A 22,983-nucleotide genomic window follows, 5' to 3' on the forward strand; every position below is an offset into this window, starting at 1 on the left:
AGCAAATGTAAGACCTTGCAGAAATACTGTATTCAGATGACGCTTGTGAGATCTAAATAGAAATTGTAACACATGGTAGAGATTGAGTAAATACTTTTCTACTCCCAAATCGATTCTATTGATTGTCATTAAAGCAGCAAGCTCAAAACAATGAAGTGGTTTCTAATTTCCAGGCTCCAGGTGGAGCCTGCTCTGCCTCTTCCTCTTTCCAGTTAAGAGCATCATTAAATGTATGAGCAAACAGCACATTGAGAGGCCAAGTGTTTTATTAATTCATCATCAGAATTATCTCAGTGCATTAATATTAATAGCTTCAAATTGGATTTCATTTAAGAGGTGAAATAAATATGCAGATAGTAAAAGCCTGCACAGCCAAGAGCCTTCCAACGGGACATTCGCCTCCAACTTTGCCTCAGGAGGGTTGCCGGCCCCACCTTTCTCCCTGGCCTGGAGCTGCCTAGAGGAAGACCCAGCACACAGGAATGTCCATTTCAGAGCAGGGAGCATGCCTGGCCCATCCCACCCAGCCTCTGCCTCTCTGCAGGAATGAAGTCTGTGAGCTCTCTCTAACGTTCTGTGTATGAAAGAGGCAGGCACAACACAAAGAGAGTCATTTCTGTAGTCATGTTTCGTTTCAAAATGGAGATGGGGAAAAAGAGAAACTGAGTCATCGTGAGTTACACAAGGGCAAGAGATTCCAGGATGAGCATACAAATGATTTGCTTTTTGTTCAGGAAAGTCTTTGATATAACTGAAGATAAGTAGAACTTCCTTTGTGTATTTTTTAAAAACCCTGTCTGCAATCTTCTACCTAGCCACATTTGCTTGCTAGAGCTGCCATAACAAAACATACCCATAGTGTGGTATAACACAGTGGGAGTTTGTGCTCTCGCAGCTCTGGATGCAGGGAGTCTGAAACCAAGGCACTGGCAGGGCCAGGCTCCCTCTGGAACTCTGGGTGGCCTCGCCTTGCTCTTTCTGCCTCTGCTCATGGCCAACAACCATTGGCCTTCCTTGTTTTACAGCTACGTTCCCCCAGCCCCAACCTGGGTGTCAGGTGGCTGTCTCCCTGTGTGTCTCTTTATAAGAATACCAGCCATCCTGGACAAAGGCAGTAATGACATTACCTTAACTTCATTGCACCTGCAAGCACCCTCAGTCCAAAGAAGGTCAGTCACAGGTGTCTGGGGTTAGGACTTTAACATATTATTTTAATCCTAATTCAACTGGTAACACCAAGATAATTTTGAAAACAGAAAAAAATATGCTGTAAACCAGAGTACCTAAGGTCTTCAGAGACTGCCAGTAACACCTGAATGAAAGCCCAGGCAACGCGGAGCAGGGGAGGAGGAGGGCTGCGAAAGGTGGCATGACTGGCAGATGCTGAGGCCACTCCTAGAAGGCTGTGTCCTTGTGGCCCAATGCGAAAGGTGCAGATGTCCCCCATCCCCAAACTGCTTGCACTGATGCTCTGTGACCAACTCGTCCCTGAGACCCCTGGACAAGCGTCTCTCAGGATAAAGCAAGTGACCCCCAGGGCACCACATCCAACTCTACATTGAAGTGGGAGCGGGAGTCTGGCCCAGAGTAAGTGCAGAGTGGTCCCCCTGGGAGGAAGGATGCCCGGCAGGACGACTGCAATGTGTGGAAGGTTCTGGGCCTCCAGGGGACCTGTGGGGTAAGAACAAACCGAGGGGCTACAGTGGATCTTTCCCACCATTCTGCATCTGCTTTGTCCTCCTGCTCAATGTAACCGGCTCTGTTTAAAATCATGCGCTTCTTTGGGAAGACTTGGGCCCTGCTCAGGTATGCTGGGGCTTTTGACAATCCCCTACCTCGAGTGTTTGCACCCTTTGTACAAGATGAAAGAGGAAGATGGTTGGGAGTTGAGGCTCTTACAAGCATATGGGCTTTAAGGTAAATATGCTATGTGTATTAGTCTGTTTTCACACAGTTATAAGGAAATGCCCAAGACTGGATAATTTATAGAGGAGAGAGGTTTAATTGTTCAAATGACTCACAGTGAACCCTGTGTGTCTCTTTATAAGAATACCAGCCATCCTGGATGAAGAGCAAGGCGAGGCCACCCAGAGATCCACAGGGAGGCCTCAGGAAACTTATAATCATAACGGAAGGCAAAGAAGCAGCAAGTACTTCTTCACAAGGTGGCAGGAAAAGAGAAGAGCAGGGGAGACCACCACTTATCGAACCAACAGATCTCAATAGAACTCATTCACTATCACGAGAGCAGCCTGGGGGAAACCACTGCCACGACCCAGTCACTTCCCACCAGGTCTTGCCCTGAACATGTGGGGATTATGGGGATTACAATTCGAGATGAGATTTGGGTGGGGACACAGAGCCAACCCATATCAGCACCTGCCCCCTGCCAGCCCAGAGAACACCTGGCTGCACCTCCTCCCTGCAGGACCAGGTGCCCTCCAGAGTGGTCCCTCACTGCCCAGGGCACTCAGCTCAGGGTGACTGTCAGCTTTCCCCAGCTGCGTGACTTCAGGTAGCTGGAATAATGTTCTGTCATTTAAATTCTTATTTACCCACCTCGGAACTTTGAGATCCTAGCATTTAGAGATTGAGTTATTATATTATAATGTATTCCCTTAGAACATTTTGGAAGAGACATGCATAATCCAACATAATGGATAATTTCTATTTCTTAAATTGTATTTCAAATGAGCAGTTAATGATTTCTGAGACTGGAAACTTAAACAGAAAGGAAATGAACAGAATCCTGTAATTAACCACATGCTAAAAGGAACTTTTGGGGGGGAGAAATTCGTTGAACATGCAAATATATTTTTATATATAGCTTCTTTCCTAAATAATGCAAAATAGTATTGCACTGGGGACAGGAGTGCCTTTCTAGGAAGACTGTCCCGAATCAATTTTTCTATACAAATACTGCTGAGACCAGAAGCTCAGTACTACTGTTATTCTGTTCAAGAATTCTGACCTCAAGTAAAGTGATGTCTCCCCAGTGTCTATATGGGGTTTTTTTGTTGTTGTTGCTTAACCATTGCTTGAAGGATCAAGGTGTGGTCTTTAGGACTTTTTGCAGTAAAGCAGAGTATTTCTATAAATTATACTCATACTAGGTAGACACAGAGGAACCGAAGAACCAAGACCCACCCCCAGATGTCGGTAGCAATGTGCCAGGGTCCTGTGCATATTCAGGGCCTTGGTGGAGTTTTTTGGAGAACTTGAGAGAGTTGGGACACAGGCTCCATTTACTCCAGGGCGTGGGCCCCATGGGTGGGCACACACCTGGACTTGGTCCCTTTTTCCCAGGGCTCTGAGCCTATCTGGACGGGAGCTGTGGCACCAGTCAATTAGGAATGGCATGGCCAAATCTCTTCAAGGCTCTGTCATCAGAAATGCAAACCCAACAGCTGCCTTTTTTGTAATCTGGGGCCATTCCCTCACCCTTGATCATTTTGTCATTGTTGTTCTTGAGCTATTCTTGAGGTAGGTTCCCTCCTAGATGCAAACATTCCATTTCTAATGTAATTTTGGTTAATTGTCAGTGTACAAGAAAGAAGAAATCAGTTCAGTCTAATTGTAACCAAGTTACAAATATACAAGTAGGTAGTTTGAATGGAGAGAACCAGAGTCCAGCAGGGGAGAGTAAACACATTGTTCCATTCCCTTCCAGGATCCCAGAGAACAAAAGGAAAAAGAAAATAACAGTGCTGGGAAAGAAAGACGGAAGGAAAGAAAGAGAGAGAGAAAGAAGGAAAACAGTAAAACTTGAAAGATCGTGTGGTGAAATGAGTGTGAAATCATGCATCCAATTTGTTCTCTGTTTCTTGTTCTCCATGGTTTTAGGATTTTCTCAAGTTTCCTAGTACATTGCTGCATTAATTTTGAGATAAACATTCCAAGAGAAGCCTCACTCTTCCCAAAGAAACCCTCGTTTACACTGACATTCTTCCTGAAAATTCCCTAAGCAGAGAATTCCAAGGCCTCCCCTCCTCCGTGGACTGTCCATGTGGTCAATGGCACGTGTATCTATGTATCCATGCAGGTGCACACAGGATAGGGTTGTTCCTGTTGTAGAGATGGCACTGTTTTCTCCACCCTGCTCCAAATCTTGTCTTGCTCACTCAACACGGCCTGCGTTGGCTCCTCTGGTGTGTCCCGTCAACTCCCGTGTACCCTGCGTTAGGCTGCTTTACCTCGCATGGTCAGAGGGAACTGGGATCCGTTCTTCGGTTCCTCTTGGACGTCCACGTTTTCCCAACGTTTTGCTACTTCGAATAATGGGAACATATACATTCTTTAGAAACTTTCTTAGATATGGATAATTTTAATTATTTGCAGGAGATTCCCAGGAGTCCGGTTTTGGGGCCACACAGTATGTCATTTTAATTTTAATAGATGCTTCCAGATTGCTGGTCCAAAATCTAATAATTCACAGACTCACCAGGAATGTATGGGAGTAACTTTTTTTCTTAGCAACCCTATACTGGAAGAATTCCATTTCTGAAAGTTTTCTTCTTATTTCAAGCTACGAGTTAGTAGATTAAAATAGTCAATAGGGCCGGGCACGGAGGCTCACACCTGTAATCTCAGCACTTTGGGAGGCCAAGATGGGTGGATCACTGAGGTCAGGAGTTAGAGATCAGCCTGACCAACATGGTGAAACCCTGTCTCTACTAAAAATACAAAAATTAGCTGTGTATGGTGGCGGGTGCCTGTAATCCCAGCTACTTAGGAGGCTGAGGCAGGAGAATGGCATAAACCCAGGAGGCGGAGGTTGCAGTGAGCCAAGATCATGCCACTGCACTCCAGCCGGGGTGACAGAGTGAGGATCCATCTCAAAATACAAAAATAAAAATAAATAAATAAAAATAAAATAATCAATAGATTGTTTTCAAATTTCCAAGTTTTCAGCTTTCCTCGAAATGCTCACTTGGTCCTCTTTTATTGTTCTCGGAGATTTCAGTGTGCTGATTTCTACTGGGGAGAGATGTTATTTGCATAATATTAAGGACCTCTTAAATTCATATCAGTTTTTGTAGTTCTTTTATGCTTCAAAATAGCATATACACTCTGCTTGTTGTACGCCAGCACCAGCAATTGTGTTTAGTTCAGTCTTGTCTTTCAAATCAAACATGTATTCATGTTCTCTGGGGATACTTTATCTGAGAGAAGAATGAATGTTCAAATTTTTCTCTATATTTCTACAAACTTTTATGTTTTCTGTTTCTAAATTTTATTGTTAGATAAGGGTTATTTACTTGTAACTTGCTAGATTCTTATTTTTATGCATGTAACATGCAACATAATAATAAAACTTATTTGTTCCTTTTAATTACTCTTGGCTTGGGTGCTATTTTCTTTGATAATTCCGTATCACTTTCATGCTGGGGCATTTTCCTTTTTTGCAAAATGTTTGTGTGTCACTTGCTGTGGGAATCCCTTCCTATGTTTAGAAACAGTCTCCACCTCCTGGCATCCAAGTCCTTGAGTGTGGGCTAGAGCCAGGGATTTGCTTCTCTGGGCTGAATCTTGCAAGCAGGTGGATTATCATTCCCTCAACTAGGTGATAAAGGGATGGTGGCTACTCAGAGATCTTGCTCAGCCTCCTGGGCTTCTCTTGTATGCTCCCCCTGATGAAACACACTGCCCTGTTGTGAACCTCCTGATGGAGAGGCCAGCTTTGTGTGGCAGAACACTGAGGGGGATTCCTGCCAAGAGCCAGACAGGAAGTGAGACCCCCCAGTCCAAAGACGCATGAAGAACTAGGTCCTGCCAACAACCATTGAGTGAGTCTGAAAGTGGATCCTTCCCCAGTCAAGCCTGGAGCTGAGACTGCAGCAGTGACTGAACCAGAGGACTCAGCTCAGCCATGCCCGGATTCCTGACTCTGGGGAACTGTGAGATAATACCTGTATGTGGGTTCAAGCCACTAAGTTTTGGGGTGATTTATTGCACCATGATACATAACTAACTTACTCTTCAGTGGAATATAGGTGGGAAGTCACTTTACTCTTAGACACTTTCTTCAAACAGTTGAGTTTAACCAACTCACCATGACTATTGCTCTTAAACATCTTTAGATTTATTTTGTTGCCTTACGTTGGCAGTTCTCTTAATATTTTAGTATGCTTAATTAACTTAGACAAATTTAAAATTGTGCTGTTTAAATACACTTTTTCTATGAATACCCAAATTGAATAAATTTTATCTTCCTGTATGAGACAAAAAATCTTATATCCTCTCACTATGCTTCCACAGTAAGCTTTCATGTTAAAACCATCTCAGATACTATTTATAGATTTCTATCAGCATTGTCTTGTTAGGAATCAATTATTTTATATATGTAAAGATGAGTCTTACTTATTTCTTTCTTCATCGTAATTTCATAAATCCCATACTGTTTTCTGAAGACTTGCTTTTGTTTTTTGCTTGAGAACATCCTTCAGTCATTTTTTTCCCTAGTGGTAACTTTCTGAGTTTGCTTTTCTACATGTTTGACAATTTTTGTTTCCCATTCAAATTTAAAGACATTTTATTCGAAACATTGTTCTAAGTTTAAAATATCTTTCATTGTGAACTATTCTGTTTTCTCTCATGTTAGTTCTCCTGTTACTAAGATTGAGACTTCTCTTTCCTAGTGTTTATTTTTCTAAGTTTGGGTTTGGGGTTGTTTCTATCTACCTGTATCTGTGGCAGTTTCCCCACTCCCAGTTTCAGGGAGAATCTATACACTCATTGATGCGTCTGAAACATGGGGTGAGACTTGTCTGTGCGTTGATGTCTGGGGAGGTGTGTCTTTTGTTCCTCCACTGGGCCACGTCTGTTGGCACGTCGTCCTGCTGTCTCCACCCAGCATTGCCCCTGGGAGCTCTTGGTTGCATCTCCCCTTGTGATCGTGGGCCCGGGTGAGTGAGCTGCGTTCCACCATTTAAAGGAAGCTCTGAAAGCTCTGACTTCCGGTCCGTGCCCCCTCAGTGAGGGACTGCAACCTGCTGGTCCCGCCTCCAGAAGGCAACTGGTATCTTAGACAGCCGTCTGCAGCAAATAATACTCTTCTATTTCATGGGGTTTATTTCTCCTTTTGTTTTCAGTTTGGAGAACCTCTGGAATCACTTTCACCTTCGAAGGAATTTTGTCTGTGTTTTGGACTGTGATTTCTCAGTTTTGTTTTCTCCTAAGTTGATTGGTCTCTAAGAATTTCTCAATTTTTTTTTTTTTTTTTTTTGGTGGGGAGGACATTCTGTTACCTGTTGTGTGTTCTTTCTTTTGTCTAATCACCTCCAGGATTTATTCTTGCATAATATATTTTACTTACTATTTTTATGATATTGGGGGTAGAAAGGAAACATATTCTTGACATTTCATCTTAACTTTCTTCTTCATGAAGGAGATCCCATTGTTATGATACTGTATGGTATTGAAAAAATTATTATCATTATTATTACTGAGAGCTATTGCACCAACTCAGAACTTTCCAGAAGCCTTGAAGTCAAACAAAATTAATTTAGCTATAATCAATTACTTGCTGCAGGCAACCTTTCTAACCCTGTCATAAAGACTGACAACAAATTCCACTTTCTTGTTATCAAGAGTTTAAATATGCCTGGGTGTGGGCTCACGCCTGTAATCCCAGCACTTTGGGAGGCCGAGGTGGGCAGATCACGAGGTCAGGAGACCGAGACCATCCTGGCTAACACGGTGAAACCCCGTCTCTATTAAAAGTACAAAAAATTAGCCGGGCGTGGCGGCGCCTGTAGTCCCAGCTACTCGGGAGGCTGAGGCAGGAGAATGGCGGGAACCCGGGAGCGGAGCTTGCAGTGAGCCGAGATGGCGCCGCTCACTCCAGCCTGGGCGACAGAGCTAGACTCCGTCTGAGAAAGTATATACTATATTATTTCATGTTATATTTGGTATTTATACCTAACTAGAAAGCATTCTTACCTATCAGTGGTTATTTATTAAAAAATCCTGCTAACGTGTGATGAGAACAGATTGTTGACACCATTCCAGCAAGCTCTCTGGCCTCGCGCGTTCTCCCGATCTGCTGGCTATGGGAGTGCAGGCTCCCGCAAGGACAGGAATGAGCCAACCCCCACCTCGGCCTCCTTCAGGGGCATCTGGACTGGGCAAACTCCAGTGTCCCAAGACAGGTGAGAAGCAGAGCCCACCCTGACCCAAGTTTCTTTCCCTTTGTTTCTCACCAAATCAACCACAGCCATGCAGGAAATGGTGAGCGAGTGGACGACCGTCCTGGTGTCCTCCTCGGTCATCCGGGAAGCAGATATAAAGGTCAGCCCCCATCCATATGGAGGTCAGAGCCCCAGACCTCGCATCATCAGCCTGAGGAGAGCCCCTGCCCCGCGCCCTGACCATAAGGCAGCTGCTTCCTGGATCTCAGTGGGGCTGCTGTGAGGTTGGGCCCCGTCCTCCGTGGGTCTACAGCAGGCCCACAACTCTTGGCCCTGAGCATCCACCAGGGAGGAGTTTGTGTGTCATCAGCATTTGTCCCTGGACAGATCCCCAGGGACAGCATCTTCTTGAGAAAACTGAATCCGCATTGACATTGTTGACACCGGTGACTGGCTTGGGAAGAAAACGATGTGAAATATCAAACAGTTTCTAATTCCAGTTCTCCGAATATGCTCCAGACATCTCACATGCAATGCACATACCTACAATGCAAATGCATTCAATGCGCATGTACAATGCATGCATATGATACCCATACACGCTATGTACATATGTACAATGCACACATGCAATGCTATGCACACGATTCAGTGCACACACATCCAAGCACATGATATTAGTCAGTAGACAGAGCCCTCTCCATGGGGTATCTAAGATAGCTGGGAGACACATTCCGAACCCACAAGATGTCCAAAAACCCTCATGGAAAGAAAACTAATGAAGAAATTATGAAAATAGAAATTTAGAATTTATGAAATATAAAATATAATCCAATGGAGCACCTACTTCAGGAAAAATTAAAAACAGATCATCACCATTAAAACTAAAAAACTAAAACTACTTACAACTACTAGCAAAGCTAAAAAAAACTTTTAATTTCTACTTATAAAAAGAAAATAAAAATAATTGGATGATTTCCTACAAATGCTCTATTTGCTTACAGATATGACCATTTCCAAAAAATTTAAATGCCGATGATATTCCGAGTGCTCAGAACATGGTGACAATCATTAGCTTTTTGACAAGGAAAGCAAGCACATTTTAAACTATTCCAGAGTTCACACAGACACACACGTAATGTAATGTGTGTAACTGTGGATCTTGTTGATCTATGTGCTGCATGTGAGTTATCAAACAATATTAAACTGCAGATTTTTCAATGAAAATAATAATTCTATATATTTAAGTTTTTGAGGATAAAATTCTTTGATAATGCAGAACTGCAATTTAAAGTTCCATGTTCTCCAAGAAGAAAAAAAAAAAAAAAAGGCTCAGCACTTTCCAGCTTGACGATTTCCCAATTGTGGACAAATGCCATCTGGGAGAAAGGGAAGGGAGGCAGTATTCGAGACCTGCATGCCCAGCAGACAATTTCTGGTTGCTCTATTGGAAAGACCAGCTTTCCTCCCATGGAAGGTAATTAAAAAGTAAAAATGCATATATACAATGAATGAATAAAGGGGAAATTTTCATTTCACAGAAATGCAGATGCAGACATTTGGAAGTCTGGACACTTAAGAGGGGGCATGTTAGTTTCCTAGAACTACCATAATAAGTCACCACAAACCGGGTGGCTGAAACAAAAGAAGTTATTTTCACAGTTCTGGAGGCTGGAAGCCCGAAACCAAGATGTCAACGGGGCCACACTCCCTCTGCAGCCTCTGCCCGAGAATCCGCCCTGGCCTCTTCCAGCTTTGAGTGGCATCAGGCGACCTTGGCTCATGGCTGCTTCTCTCTCACCTCTTCTTCCATCTCTACATGGCCTTATCTGTGTGCACTCTCTTGCAATAAGGACACCGGTCCTTGGATTCAGAGCCGACCTCAAACTTGGGATGACCTCATAGGTGTTAGTCTGTTTTCTGTTACTTATAATAGAACGCCTGAAATCCAGTACTTTATAAGAAAAGGAATTTACTTCTTACAGTTATGGAGGCTGAGGAGTCCAAGTCCCAGGGGCCGCAGCTGGTAAGAGCCTCCTTGCTGGTAAGGATTCTCTCTGCAGCGACCGAGGCAGCTCAGGGCGTCCCATGGTGACAGAGCTGACCCAGCTAATGTGCCAGTTTAGGTCTCCCTTCCCCTTCTTATTAAACCACCAGTTCCCCTTTCATGGTAACCCATTAATCCATGAATGGGTTAATCCGTTTGTGAAACAGAGCCCTCAGGATCCAGTTGCCTCTTCAAAGCCCCACCTGTCAACACTGCCACATGGGGGTTCAGTTTTTAACACATGAAATTTGGGGGACACATTCAAATAGCATCATCTTAACTTGATTGTGTCTGCAAAGACCCTATTTCCAAATGAGGTCACATTCTGAGGTTCTGGGTGGACACAGAAATTAGGGGACATGATTCAACTCACTGTCCACCAGAGATGGGCATATACACATATACATATACACACACTTATTTTTATATATATTTTATATATAATTATATATATATATAAAATTCAGTGCCAGTCACTCTAAAACTGATGACAAATACTGAGCTATTAGATGAATATGAAATAAGCTAATGTTTCTAAATATTTCTAAAATTATGAACCAACAAAAATTTTTATCACAGGTCTCAAGATAATTTTATTTTGCAGCCACAAAAACATAATCACTTTGGAAAGTATTTACTGTACCTTTTAAAATATTTATCTGACTTACTTCTACTTTTATATTGTTATAAATTAGCAAATTCTTCGTAAAGATACGATTGCTTCTGATACTCCTGTTGTAAAGTAGTTATCAATATACTTTCAAATTATTCTATGCCATTAAGTATTTTCATAATCCAGAGATCTCTGGCTCTTCTTAAACTGATTCTTCAAATGATGTGACCTCTATGGAGAATGAAATTTATGTCTATCCCCGTCAAGGAAAAGTGAATTTTTCATCATTAAACTAAAAGCTCTGTGCGACTCAGAATAACATGACTTTGAAGCAAGACTGCATTTGACTTCAAATCCAGTCGCGATTGGGTCTCTGATATTTTCCACGGCTTATCAATGTGGATGGGCCCCTAAGAGTTCAGGACAGAGGACTCTCTCCATCTAGACGTTTAGAAATGCTCCCCAGTTGTTGGCTTCGGGCCCCTTCGGTGGAGGGTGCTGGTGAAGGGGCAGGGCCTTTCACACTGAGCCATTCTGGAGAAAGATCTGTGGCAGTTTTGGGCCCCAGCCGGCGGTGGCAGCTCTTTCCCCGGCGGGCGCTGACTCACCTTGGGTGCACCCCAAATGCCCGGAACCTTCCTGCCAGGGAATGCTCCTCTGCCAAGAGGAGACAAAGGCTTCTTCACCTCCATGTGTGTGTAAAGTTTCAAGCCCCAGCTCTGGAAGCAGGGCTGGGCAGAACCTGCAAGAAGCAGGGCCACACTCCGGAACGGTCAGGGCAACGCTGAGTTCTGCAGAAGCTCCCAGAGCTCCAGTGCCGGGGCCTGACCTTCCTCCCCGGTCAGCTGGTGCTGTCACCGTAGCACAGACACTTAAGGCCGCGTGGCACCAGGTTGGAGGTGTCCTTTCACACACCAGCAAGAAGAGCCAGGGCTACTCAACCTGCCAGGCTTTTTCACAAAAGGAAAGTTGTGTTTCCTGGAATCTCGTTTGAAATACCAATGCTATTTCAATTGCAGTAGGAAGAACAGACGCTATTCGTCAGAACTTCGTGTTCAAGTAACGTTCATTTGGAATATCTGTTTTGTTTATTAAAACAAACATAATATTTCAGATCATGCCTTTTGGGAACTCTTTCTAGCAAGTCTAGACCTAGGAAATGCCTAAATCACAAAGTATGCAGAACCAGGGCATTCACCCCTGAAAATAAACAAACAAAAAACAAACATCAGCCATCCAGGCAGACACACTTCAAAGTCTCAGGCAGTTCCAGGAGAGCACCCACTGAGCCTCCATGGCCCTGGGCAGACACTGTGTCTGCACATATGAACATGGATGGTGCATTGGAGATCAGACACGGTGTCTGCATGTGTGAACATGGATTGCACATGGGAGATCTGACATGGTGTCTGCACATGTGAGCATGGATTGTGCATGGAAGATCTGACACGGTGTCTGCGCATGTGAACATGAATTGTGCATGAGAGATCAGACATGGTATCTGCATGTGTGAACATGGATTATGCATGAGAGATCAGACACGGTGTCTGCACATGTGAACATGGATTGTACATGAGAGATCAGACACAGTATTTGCATGCATAAACATGGATTATGCATGAGAGATCAGACATAGTGTCTGCATGCATGAACATGGATTGTGCATGAGAGATCAGACAAGATGTCTGCAGGTGTGAACATGGATTGTGCATGGGAGATCAGACACGATGTCTGCACACATGAACATGGATTGCACATGAGAGATCAGATGTGGTGTCTGCACATGTGAACATGTATTGTTTATGAGAGATCAGACATGGTATTTGCATGTGTGAGCATGGATTGCACATGAGAGATCAGACACGGTGTCTGCACATGTGAACATGTATTGTTTATGAGAGATCAGACATGGTATCTGCACGTGTGAACATGGATTGCACATGAAAGATCAGACATGGTATCTGCATGTGTGAACATGGATTGCACATGAGAGATCAGACATGGTATCTGCATGTGTGAACATGGATTGCACATGAGAGATCAGACATGGTATTTGCACGTATGAACATGGATTGTGCATGAGAGATCAGACATGGTGTCTTCACGCGTGAACATGGATTGTGTGAGAGAGATCCTATCTAGTGCCCACTTATTTTGAGTAAAAGATGATCTTAAAATATTAGCTTTCTCAATGTGAGGGTAAGGCTTGTTCTCAGATGCTCTAGCTGACTGATCTAGATCACAACTTGAGAGCAAATCTGTCCAAGTATCCACCTAAAACCAGGCAGAAGAGACTGCAGTCCACACATGCAGCTGTTGGGAATACTATCTTTTTAGAGCCAGTTTTCTTATCTCTAAGCTTCCTTGAGATTTGTTGAGTTAAAACCTGAGCTGCAGATTAAAAAATAAACAACAATAAAAAATAATTTAAAAAATTCAAAACACTTTCCTTCTGACCAGCACTTCTCCATTACCTAGAAGTGAATTCTCACTGCACTGTGCAGACCTGTGGGCTGTGGGGCTACCAGCTCAAGTGCCATGTAACACGCACCTCATGCTCCCCACCAGGCTCTATACAGCAGAGCTGTGCAGAACCATAATTTGGGATTATTTACTTTCCTAGTCAGGTTAATTAAAACCCTCAAGCTTGTGCCTATTCAAGCTAAATAATGTAATTTAAAGGGCATTTAGTTTTCACCTATTCATTATGGCATTTACAGTAACCAATATTTTCCCTGAAATTACAAAATGGTTTTCATTTTTAATCTCTTGCTTCAAGATTTTCTGCTCCCAACTGTCTGACAAATTTCCTTCAGGTTAAAAGTTAATCTAACATTCAGCTCAAGAGGTAGTAGTTGCCTTGTTTAAGGACTATGATGTCGGGCGCGGTGGCTCACGCCTGTAATCCCAGCACTTTAGGAGGCAGAGACAGGTGAAACACTTGAGGTCAGGAGTTCGAGACCAGCCTCACCAACATGGTGAAATCTCAACTCCACTAAAAGTACAAAAATTACCTGGTTGTGGTGGCAGGTGCCTGTAATCCCAGCTACTCGGGAGGCTGAGGCATGAGAATCGCTTGAACCAGGGAGGCAGAGGTCACGGTGAGCCAAGATCGTGCTACTGCACTCCAGCCTGGGCAACAGAGTGAAGCTGTCGTAAAAAAAAGGGGGGGGGGACTATGGTGCAAAATTAATAGGCAGCATGGCGAGAAACCCAGTTAACTTAGCCAAGAGTTCAAGGCACGAGTCTCCCTCGCCTCAAGACTGCTCACTCCAGTTTTCACCGCCTAAAAAAAGTATTGAAAAGTTGAAAAGACAAAACAAAAACAAAACAGAGAAACTCAACAATAGGAATATAAATAATGGTTTGCTGTCTGTTTTTGAAAGTATCTTTCTAGGATCCGTGAGACAATGCAGACATGGTTAGGACTGGCGGCCGGTGTCATCCCACATAATGACTTGAAGAGGCTTTTCTGGTGCACCTGCTTGTCCAGACCTCTACGTGGGCCCAGCAGGCCACATCTCCCACACCACCCAGAGTTTTATGGAGAACGTGAATCTATAGCCATTCAAGAACTCTCTATATATTACATTTAAAAACAAGTTCATACGAAGTTCATAGAAAAGGTAGATTTGTCATTCTGAACTGCAACCTTAAGTAAAAAGACAATGGAAAAAAGCAAATAGCTGTAAGGTTCCTGTAAGGCTTTAAAGGGACAGTAGTAAATTGCCAGGACATTTTTATGGAGTTTTTTAACCTCTGGCCTTTGGAGGGGGGGGAATCAATAAGATATTAAGAAAATCATGAATTAATGCTTCAAAGGGCGCAGACAACAGTAACAGCTCTGTGGTTTAGATGAATGGCTGGTTCGGAAACCCGGCCCCTCCCGTCTGAAGTTGAAACATCAGTCGCTCTGCTGGGAACTGTGTTAGTCATTCTGTTCCTGTCTCCGTGGGACACTTCATAGTTACAGGAGTATTACAAACTTAGAATGTTATCTGGGATATTAGGATGAAATCTCCCCAGGAAATGAAATACAAATAATCCTTTTCAAGTTAAGTGAAATCGCTTCTGTGACAGTATTTCATAAGGATTTTCTAATTGACTCACATTATATTTAAGCAACTCTAGGCTATGGAGATTGAATTTTGTAGAAATGATTCTGGGATAATTTTGGGATTCTGACTCCAAATTACTTATGTAAACATGGGCTTCTTTGGTAATCCCAGATTAGTAGCCTGGGCCCTGTCTCTCAGACTCTGCACCCCTCCCTCCACCTGGACCTGCTGTCCAACTCCTGTCCCAGTGCCCCCTCCCTCCTTTCCTTCACATGGCTCCTCAGAGAAGTTGCTCCAGAGCCACTGTTTCTAAAATACCATTTCCAACTCCGTTTCTTCTTACCCCAGTCCTTGGCTTCCCCTGACAGCGATGGCTCCAGCACCAGCCACAGCCACACCACCAGCCACAATGCCAGTCATAGTCACACCACCAGCCACAGTGCCAGTCACAGCCACATCACCAGCCACAGTGCCAGTCATAGCCACAGCCACAGGGCCAGTCAGAGCCACAGCACCAGCCACAGCCATAGTGCCAGCCACAAAACCAGCCACAGCCATAGTCAGAGCACCAGCCACAGTGCCAGCCACAACCACAGTGCCAGCAAGCTTCAATAAGTATCTGTGCATAGGTGGCCAGTGGATTGGTCCCACCCTACCCAGGAATGTGGGCCCTGGGAGCTAGGCTCCTTGCACCCTGTTGGCAACTGTGTTTGCAGCTCCCAGCGTGGAGCCTGGTGTCCTGGCACTGGACAGACAGAAGATGGAGCACCTGACTCTGGGGATGCTCTGCATGAATGGACTGGCTCCACCTTCCCAACAGCTCTGAGGTCCCCCCCTCAGTGTGCAATTGTGGAAAGGAATTGTCCATGTCTCATGGCTGGTAGGGGTCAGATCTGGGACTCGGCTCTGGGTGTTTTGACTTCCAGACCCACATCTGCCTTGCACAGAATGGACTAATGCGTGTGTGGCCCCTCGGGGGACACAGCTGTAAAACGCATTTTCTCCTCTCATTCTCATGGTGGGCATTAGAATCCCCATTGCACAGCGGAGCAATGGAGGCACAGAGAGCTGTGGGCTGAAGCGATGCAAGCCTGGGAGAGCCAGGGGGTCCCAGAGGCATAGAGAGCTGTGGGCTGAAGTGATCCAAGCCTGGGAGAGCCAGGGGGTCCCACCGGGTCCTCGCCTACATCTTCCCCAAGAAGGGCAGCCCCCTGGGCACTGGTTCCCTTTGAGGAGGGGCCGGAGTGACTGGAGGCAGAACTGGGATGGGGCAGGAGCTGCCTCTGCCCCTGTCATCATCCAGGGCTCCCGGTGGGTCAGTGTCTGAGCTGAAACGGCCGAGGGATAAGAAGATGCTTTCTTCAGAGGGCAGTTAGAGTGGTCCTTCTTCTTCATGCTGGGGGGAAGGGGAGGGGAAGGCAGGGGCAGGTCCTCCTACAGCCCCCTCAAAGGCAGAAAGAAGCCCATGATTCCCAGGACGATACAACCCAGTGCGATGGCCCAGGGACCTAAGAGGTCGACTCAGACTCAGACTCCACGAGGCCCCACGCACCCCTCCTTTTCAGCCGCCTGGTGGGATGAGGGCGGGTGCAGCGGCTGCTGGCCGGAGCTGTCTCTGGTGACGGGACTAAGGGGCAGATCGGCAGAGGGAGAGTGACTTTTTACTTCAACCCCTTTTGTACGGTGATCACATTTTATCTTGTACTGGGTACACATGTCACCTACTCAGAACTACTCTTTTGCTCAATTAAAATAATCTCCACAAGAAGGGCCCCAAACTTGTCAGTGTGTAAGTTCTTCTGAGAATCAATATTTAAATTTTTTTTCCAGCTAACTTCGCTGTTCAAGTAGCAGTGGAAGGGGACTGGGGCATGCCCCAGTATAGAAAGAAGCTTAAACAGCCTCATTCTTGAGACACGGGGTTTGGGAAGGCCCCACCCAAACAGGCCTCATCATACTCCAAAAACAGAGCCAGTGAGACCTGAGTAACTGTGCAAAAAGAGACAAGCTGTCCGTAGAAGGAAGGTGCAGGACCCTGTGTGCCCAGGGTCGTGGACACCCCCTGTGCAAGCCCAGGCTGGACAGTGCGGATGCTCCCAGACGGAACGTGGCAAACCAGCACTACAGCTAGAAAGGCAGCCTGCACCGGGGAGCTGCCATTCCTATCAGCTAGAAAGCAGATGATGGGGTATGTCTGTGATCAGCTCGGGGAGAGATGCTGCAGGGAAAATGGGCTTCGTTAAACTAAGTGGTAGGTTGGAGCCAGCTGTGCTCGCCAGTCACCCGCAGCCAGGGATGCTCATTGGTGCCGCTTTTTCATGGGGAGAGGAGGCGGCAGTGGCAAAGGTGCTCTCGTACAAGACTCCGGGAAGGGAGCCTCTCCTTTTAGACAGGAGTAGCTGGTATGAACGACTCTTAAAAATGCAAGCTGTGCTGTAAGTGCCGACTCACAGGTTGTCACCAATATCACCTGGCTGGCTTCAGGGACCTCCAGTCACAGGCACCGTGCTCTGATTCCATGAGTCCAGCAGTTTGGGAACGACGTTTCATTTCCTGCCTGTCACTGGAGAGGGCTCTAAGACCTTAGCCCCTGTTATCTTTCTTCAAACGACACTCAGTAAGCCAAGATGACAAAACCAGAGGATCCCCTCTTCCCAGTTGAACTGGGTTCTGTCCGTAGCACGAATCGCCCAAATAGCCTTTCTATCTCCTGCAAGTTATTCAGGGCTTACATTTGCAGTGACAATTTCCAGACTGTATTCATCTGTGTTGCTAGGTACACTATCACTAGGACATGTCCAGCCTTTGACATAGTCCTATTTTTGATACAAGTGCACAGTTGAGGAAATATCATAGTTGCTGTTGGTGTACGCCTTTTGTGGAATTGACACTGTCCTTAGAGATCTGTGTGGATTATTTCATTTGATACCAACAGCAACCTGAAGAGGAAGTCACCGTCATCATCCCCATAATGAAATTGCGAGGAAAAAGTCGGAGTTGGTTGGGAAGAAAAAAGAGGAGGAGAGTGGTGCCAGGGGTGACCACACCAACCTCAAAACTGAGACCCTGCAAACAAACCCCCAGGTGTGAGGATATGCGTGCATGGATCATGGTCCTCCAGCCTCTCCTCTTGTTTATCACCTGCTCTCTTTGGAAACACAAAACGGAGGAAGCGTCTCCGGTTGGTAAATCCCATGGAACAGAGGGATGGAGCCACCTCTGATGGTGATTGAGCTGTGGTGATCCTATGAGCCAAGCAGCCATCATCAGGGCTGGAGGCTGGGGACAGGGCTCATCTCCCAGCCGCCATCAGCGCCCGCCTGACACCAGACAGGTAATGTTATCTCCTGTGCTGAGAGGGCCGATGAACCGTGATGAGCGATGCAGGCCCATCACTGGGCATCTGCTTCCCAGCTTGGCCATAAATGTCAGCCTCCTCCGACCTCACTTTGTCAGCACCCCGTGCAAGGCGAAAGTCCGGGCATGGCTCCATCAGCCAGTCCTGGCGGGCGTCACTCCTTACCTCTAAGCTTGCTTCCTTCCCACGTCAGCCCTGGCTGGTGTAGCCGCCACACCCAGCCCCTGGCTCTGGTGCCAGGCATTGGCCAGGGTGGGTCAGGGCACACGGCGTTCATGCCACCGCAGAAGACACTCCTTGGCAACCGCACTGTAGGGTAATGATGCAGGAGGGACGTTGTCCAAAATGTCAGATTTGGAACAAAATGACTGTGAATAATGTATTCCCAGGCACCGCTTCCCGGGCAGCACTGCCAAGGCGTTCTGCGGTGGCTGCATCTGTCACTGGGGAGCACAAAACACACAGGGAAGTCCCCCCACGCGCAGCCCACACGTGTTTACAAACAGAAGCAGCGCCGCTTTGAGGTTCAAACGCCAGAGGCGGCCTCCAGCGTGACTCGCCTGCCAGCTCCGGGAGGAGAGGGTGTGTGGTGTTAAAAATTCATAAAGAACACTGCTTTTTATTTCAAGAGCAACAGGAGCAAAAGGTTTTTCTGCAGTGCCCAGGGAAACATACAGTTCAAATACTGTGAGGTTGCAGGAACAGATCAGAGCCTGCTCTTCCCAGCCAAAGCCTACAAGGCGATTCTTTATAGTGTCTTGGCCGAGACAGCTTGAGGATAACTGAGCCTAAGAAGCCAATTTGCTGAGTTTTGTTCGGACTGTGAAATGAGTCACTTTTGTTTGGGTGTCAGAATCAGGGAGCACCATAGTGGGGCCCGGAAAGTGATGAAGATACAACCGCTCTCCTGAGAGTTCCCGACATTCCTACGAATGTAGTGTCCCCACCTGCCGCCTCTGCACGGACCCTCTGCCTCCCTTCCTGAAGGCAAAACTGCAACAGCCGGACTTTACATTTGAGAGGAGGGGCATGGGGAGAGCATGCAGTCTGTATTTCTCTGGAAAGAAATTGGTCTTCCTGGAAAACCCAACGTCTTTTAGCAGGTCGAAGAGATAAATTGTGGTCACTTTTATTTGCAGACTCTGAGAGAAACAATTGGATGGCGTTAGCTTTGCGAGCCAGGCTCAGAGGAAAGCCAAGGTGTGCTTCAGCAGCTGCACACTTGTGGGCGGAAAATGTCCAACGTGTTTTGCAAAACCAGCCGTCATCCTTAAATGTACAGAAAAGTCACGGTGTCGGTGAGCCTCCAGGGGCAGTGTTGAAGGCACACCTCCTGTGCCTTCCCTCTCAGCCTAGGACACGGCAGGTCCCTGCCTTCTGTCTGCCTTTCTGGCTTTGATAGGATCAACCAGGAAGAGTGGAAAGGCTTGGTGCCCGGGAGCCTCCGAGGACATGCTCCGACCAGCGAAGCTTCTGGAAGCACAGCTGAGGAAAGGTGTGAAAGCGGTGGGACCTCTGAGTCCTTAAAACCTGTCACCCAAGGCGGAATCTGTGCAGGCAGAATGAGTGTCCTGCTCTCTCCTGCCTCTGCCCTGCTTTTCAGAAGTCAGAGTTTTCAGTCCAATATCCCTGCCTTTGAAAGTTTGGGTGATGTAAACACATAATGAGAATTGTTTAGGGCAGGAAACAAACAAACAACAACAACAACAACAAAAACCAACAAAAACAAACTCCAAAGTGTCCTGGGAGGCTGTGCCTGGCAATGCCCGTGCAGGGAAGTTACACGCATGATGGGGGTTGGGACTGACCCAGGAATCCTTTCCATGAGTCCAGTACTTTCCTTTGCCTTTTCTCAGCCAGGTGTTTTATAATGATTTTTAATAGTTGAAAACCACTTAGTATCCTTCACATTGCGATTTTCTTCCTCCTGGAAACAAATACTAAGAAGTTCTAATTCAGAACTGATGAGTGGCACAGTGTCTCCAACTCTATGCATACGCTCCACTATGCAATGACGAGGTGCCGGCTTCTCCAGCTTTCAAAGAACAAATGTTAAGAATTTCTGGGCCTGGCCTGCTGCGGTGGCTCATGCCTGTAATTCCAGAAATTTGGGAGGCCAAGGTGGGTGGATCACCTGAGGTCAGGAGTTTAAGACCAGCCGGGCCAACATGGTGAAATCCCATTTCTACTAAAAATACAAAAAATTAGCTGGGCGTGGTTGCACGCACCTGTAATCCTGGCTACTCAGGATGCTGAGGCGGGAGAATCACTTGAACATGGGAGGCAGAGGTTGTAGTGAGCCAAGATTTCGCCACTGCTCTCCAACCTGGGCAACAATAGCGAAACTCCATCAAAAAAAGAAGAAGAAAAAAAAAGGAATTTCTGGGCCACGTAATCCATGGGTATGCTTTTTGGCTCAGTCCACAAAAGAAATTTTAGTTGTTTCTTCAACGATTCCTAGTTTGAACTCACCGGGAAAATCAGAAATGATTGTATTTTTAATACATATAAAGCCCTTCCTACATGTTTCATTGAATACCAGCAGCAACCCTATTTGGTGGAGACCAATGGATATTTATAACTTGTTTCCAGTTTCACTGATACCCAGTAACAAAATCAACACATCACCCAGACTTCTCAGACTCCAGAGCCCTGGCTGGCATGGAAAATCCACACCACGTAGAGTCGCTGACCTTTGAGTAAGTGTGTGTATGTGGCAGTGGGGGCTGCAAGGTAGGGTGGTGCTCTGACTGAAACTGCTGCAGATCTGACTGTAGCTGCCCCAGGTCTGAGTGTAACTGCGCTGATTCCTGAGCATCTGGATAAAGGAAGCAGGAGGCAGCGAGAATGGCCGGGAGGACCACAGTCTGGTCTGAGTGATTCTGGGTACCAGGCTGTCTTTTGTGTTCCTACCCATCATTTGAGGTTTGCGTATGGCCTTCCATCAGACCACAGAGCGACAGGGTGAGCCCTCACCTCCAATCCATGACGGAAGCTCCAGGTTTCTCAGGGATGCATGGCTCTGGATGAAGGAAACCACAGAATGCTCCAGCCCCACTCTGTCTTATTTCAGGACCGTGAGCTCCCAGGTAACATGCCTATATTGTACTCCAGTTTAAGGGTCACATTTTAAAAAGAGCACAGCTAGATTAGAATGTGAGCAGAGGGAAGATGGGCTTGAGCTGATGAGTGCTACATTCATTCTATGACATAGCAAAGGAGTGAGACTCTCAGAGGACCACCCTGCAGGCATATGGTGAACTGGAGTGTAGCCAGGGAGGCTGAGACACCTGCAACTTCCTCGGGGGAGAGACAGTGAGGAACTAAAGATGGTGGGGTTGAGTTGGAGAAGTGGGACAAGATAGAACCTTCTTACATCAGAAGAACGCTTAGACACAGCCTTGAGCACTAGTGTCACTCTGTGTCTCTAAGCCATGCTCCACCCTGGGGGAAGGTGACAGCACCTGCCTCTCAGGCTCATCATCAAGACTAATCCAGGTGTGTGGTGGGCATTGAAAGAACAAGGAGGTTTCCATCTCCAGTGTCTCCCAGGAGGGAGGCATAGTAGATGGACACACCTGCTTTAGTTTTGGTGTTTGTGAGACAGAGAGAAAAGCTAGAAGTGTCACTACTTGCAGATGATATAATTGCCTACCCAGAAAAAAATAACAGAATTATCAAACTACTACAACCTTGAAGAGTCCAGAAACATTGTCAGGCACAAAAATCAACAGCATCTCTTTGAACCTGCAACGGCCAGACAGAAAATCCAAATCATTTATAAGCCACAAAGACTATAAAGTATCCAGGATTAATTTTTACCAACACAAAGTACTGCTGTGGGAAAGCATTTAAAGTTCTGATATGGGACATAGAAACGAACGTGAATAAATGGGGACATTTCTGATGCTCTTCGCTGAGACTGCTTTACATTTACAGATGTGAGTTCCCCAAAAATAAATCTATAAAATTAATGAAATCCCAACCAACATGCCAGTTGGAGATAAACTTAAAATTTAATGGAAAAATAAAAACTTGTGAAGATCTAAGTCAACCTTGTAAAACACAAGGCAACAGGCTAGCCCTCCTAGATACGAAGATGTCCATAATTATCCCAATAGAAACAGTGTAGTATTGACATAAGACCATTGCAAAGAGAGCAGTGGAAGAGAGTAGAGGGCACAGAGGCAGACCTGTGCAAATGTAAGTACTAAATACGTGATCGCCGTGGTGCTAATATCAGTAGAGAATGAATCTGTTGTTCCGCAGATGGTTCTGGAAAAAGAGACTCACTACTGGAGAAAATTAGAGCTCCTTCCTTCCTTACACCATATTCAATGGCAGATCCAGGCTAGAATAAAGACCTAATGTGAAAGGTAAAACTATACAGTTGACAGAAGATTTGGGAGCTGTGCAGTCTGAGAGTGGAGCTGAATATTGAATGAACGCTACGAGCACAAATCCTAGGAGGAGCAGGGCAGTGGCGTGCGTGTAGTGGCTGGATAGCAATGATGATGCAGGCCGTGGCGGGTTGGAGGGTGAGGGTCAGGGGGCAAGAGTGAACAGCCCAGGGAAGAGCAGGGCAGAGGCATTACCTGTCCACACTTCCAAGGAGTCTCTGATGCAAGCACCCAGGAAGTGGGTCAACCTGAGTGATGAATTAAGTGGAGAAAATGCTTCGGTAAGAACCTATTATAAGGTCATAAATTTATTAGATAAAGTAATTGCGCAGTGTCTGACCATGCCAGCTTTAAATTTCCATTCACCTGGTTAAGAAT

Source organism: Papio anubis, chromosome 5 (assembly GCF_008728515.1).
Source record: "Papio anubis isolate 15944 chromosome 5, Panubis1.0, whole genome shotgun sequence".
Classification (NCBI taxonomy): domain Eukaryota; kingdom Metazoa; phylum Chordata; class Mammalia; order Primates; family Cercopithecidae; genus Papio; species Papio anubis.